This window comes from Sinocyclocheilus anshuiensis, unplaced genomic scaffold (genome assembly GCF_001515605.1).
Source record: "Sinocyclocheilus anshuiensis isolate Anshui unplaced genomic scaffold, SAMN03320099.WGS_v1.1 scaffold486, whole genome shotgun sequence".
Lineage (NCBI taxonomy): Eukaryota > Metazoa > Chordata > Actinopteri > Cypriniformes > Cyprinidae > Sinocyclocheilus > Sinocyclocheilus anshuiensis.
Window position 1 is genome coordinate 227,382 of NW_015544142.1, and position 3,677 is coordinate 231,058.

Sequence of the window (3,677 nt, forward strand, 5' to 3'; positions counted from 1 at the left end):
AAACTGATCATACTGGTGTCAGAGTGCATTACTCTTAAATATTGTGTAAGCCTTAACGCCACCGTTCAGACATGCCCAAATGCGTCATGTCAAAAACCATTAGCCTCATTATGATTTATGCAGGACAGAGATGGAGAGATATGGAGCAAATTGAAAATAAGAATGGAGAAGAGGAATAATAATACAGTAAATCAAATTAGAGATCTTCAGCTGGGTTTGACACTACAGAATGGATATGCATGTCTTTACCTACTCAAGTGTAAGCTTGCTTGATCTGTACCTTCCCTCTTTTTCACCACTGTTAAAATGAAGTATCTTTGAAAACGTGCCCTTGAAAATGTTTTTTTCTTTTGTCTGGCCGCAGTGGGTGTTGTGAGTCACCAGTAAAGAGTTTTGGTTGAAGCACGGAGAATTTCAGCGCTTTCACAACACATTTTTTTTTACATTTTACTGCAGAGTTTATTCACTCAAATGCTCTATCATCACATTTATGGATTCCTGAAGTTAGTCACCCCTAGCCAGACTACCGACATAAGATAAGGTCTTCTTTACAGCTTATTCTGGTCAAAAACGGCCTATTTAGGAAAGTTCTAGTAATTTTCATAAAGTAGTGGACTACTAGTTATGTAAAGCCAAATCAGATTGGAACTGCTGATTTGTTGCAAGGTCTTCACAGTTTTGTGTGACATGCATCAGTTGGTCCATGGGTGTTGCATCTGAGGCTGAAAGTGGGTTGGTAACCAGAATGTTGTAGGTTCCGACCCCATAGCTTTTTGAACATTACTCTTAACCCTTGTTTGTTCAAAGGTGACCGTCCCTATAATAAGTAGAGTAATAAAGTGTTTTTGGATAAAAGTGTCTGCTAAATGACTACTTACTCACTCTCATAAACTGCTGGGGTGTTTGATATTGCTGTAGCAGTGCGTTTTAGTGGTGACAGTGTTTCTGGGAAGGCGTCGGGTTTTCGTGCAGATGCTTCACTGAAAGTATGATCAGCCCTTCTGCTTTCATCCTTCGCACACTCTCTTTCCTGTGTGCCACCGGCTGCCTTCCTGTCATCTCTATTTTAGTGTGAGGTCTGTGGGCCTCTGACGAGCCTCGGTTTCCTTTCTCAAGATGACTGTGTCCACCGCCAGGCCACGCAACAGCGGGTCCTGCTCCTCAGGCATGCTGGGACATGGGGAGTGGCACATGCCTTGTGTCTGCAGCAGAGTTATTTTGCAGGTCTCATTCTGGGATTTGTGCATTCTGCCAACATGTTTGTGTCTATGGTTCAGGCCTCTCATTTGTGCCCAAGTTTGGTTAGAAATTGTCAAGAATTGAGCCAAATGAATTAACTATTATAAAGGGAGCGAAGTGGGTACATTTACAGACATAAACAGGGCTTAAAGTTCTCTGGCACCATGCCGGATCTCCGGCGTGCGGCGTTTGGCTGCGGGGAAAAAAAGATAGTCATCCTACATTTAAAAACACTTGTTGATATCACGTTCGAGTTCGCCTACCAATGGATGAGAGCAATACAGCTTTCACTCTCAACCAAACTAACATTACTAGCCAATCAGAAGTTTTTGCTCTTATAAACACGAGACGTGCATAATAGTATCCAATTGCAGAGTCGCAGCTGATGAATGGAAAGAAGCCTGGGTCTCGAGCGCGACACATTGAAAAAGCTGCGAGGCGCAATGGTCAAAGATTTCCATCTAGCGTCATATTTACATAGAAAAGCTATTAAAAAAGCATTGGAGCTTTGCAAACAGCTCCGAGTAATCACGTCATCTCCATAAGAACGATATGATTGCCGGAATGCATTTACCTGTATTTTTGAAAAGGTCCTGTTCACACATGATCTCTTAACAGTAATTTAACAGTAAAGACTATATGTGTAAAAGGGGCTAAACTCTTCCTCTGCATATGCTCACTTGATTTGTAACGTAAATCATGTAAACCTATGCCAACACAGGAGAAGCCATCAACATTTCTAAATATGCAATTTATTGTACATCGCGATTTCAAAATAAAAGTTTCTGACTTTGCATGTGGCCAAATATTAAAATTAAATGAATTTAAACGTCACCAGGCCGTAGCCCTACTTACTGCATGTGGCCAAATATTAAAATTAAATGAATTTAAACGTCACCAGGCCGTAGCCCTAGATTAGTTAAAACATAATACAACTGCATTGTTTTACTTTTTGTGATTAAAAAACTAATATTTTGTCATTTGAAAATTTCTTAAAGTATTAAAACATTGTCTCGTTCTAGTGAACCAAGTATCTGCCTTTTGTCTCACCTTGTGAGCTAAATGTATTGTCACACCCCTAGTGTCTATGAGTGTGATAAAGCTCATAATTTTCCAAGTGTATGATATAGCTTTCATTCTTCAGGTCAATCATATATTAATGCAAAAAAAAATCCGTTTGAATAAGGAAAGCTATAACTTTGCCATAGTATCCTTTCAAATGTTAAGGTTGCCACAGTCATTGCATTCTTTGCATGTGCTGTACTTTATTTGTACCATTTTGTTTTATTAGTTTATTTATTAGAATTTGAAAGATAGTAACAATATTTATTAGAGATGCACCGATTGACCGGCCAGTGATCGGAATCGGACGATTTTTCGCATGACCGGCCCGGATCGATGACCGGCCGGTCAGTCTCACGTCTTGCTGATTCCTAGCCGATCCTTTTATTGCCAGCAGCGCCTGCAATGACGTCACAGCCACGCGCACACTCACAGTCACGTGTAAACATGTTTTTTTGTTTGTCGATTGCATTGTTTCGCCACTAGGTGGCGAAAAGTGACTTTTGTGAAAATTTATAATTGAATGAATAATTTATTCAAGAGAATCGTTCAAAAACGCTGATTCATCCAGTAGGTTTATGAGTGAGTCGTTTTTTCGCGTGAGAATGATTCTAATTTTAATTGCATTCAGTGTAAATGGTGACTGATAACGTATTTATGTCGTGCCAGATGAGGCTTGCACAGCCTGAGTGAGTGTGTGAGAGAGACAGCACACACAAAGAATCATTGATTCAAACAACTTTTTAATAATTTTAATATTACATTGGTGTATTAAATATATTACATTTTAAATACATATACACTACCAGTCAAAAGTTTTTGAACTGTACGATTTTTAATTTTTTGTTTTTAAAGAAGTCTCTTCTGCTCACCAAGCCTGCATTTATTTGATCCAAAGGACAGCAAAATATTTTTACTATTTAAAATAACTTTCTATTTGAATATATTTGAAAATGTAATCTATTCCTGTGATTTCAAAGCAACATTTATCTGAAATATAAATATTTTGTAACATTATAAATGTCTTTATCATCACTTTTGATAAAAATAAAAATACTGACTCAAAGCTTTTGAGTGGTAGAGTGTATAATGTTACAAAAGCTTTTTATTTCAGATGAATGCTGATCTTTCTATTCATCAAAGAATCCTGAAAAAATGTACTCAAGTGGTTTAAATATTATTAATAATAATAATAATAATAATAATAATAAAATGCTTCCTGAACAGCATGTCAGCATATTATAATGATTTCTGAAGAATCATGTGACTGTCTGCAGACCGGAGTAATGATGCTGAAAATTCAGCTTTGATCATAGGAATAAATTACATTTTAAAATATATTCAAATAGAAAGCAGTTATTTTAAATAGTAAACAT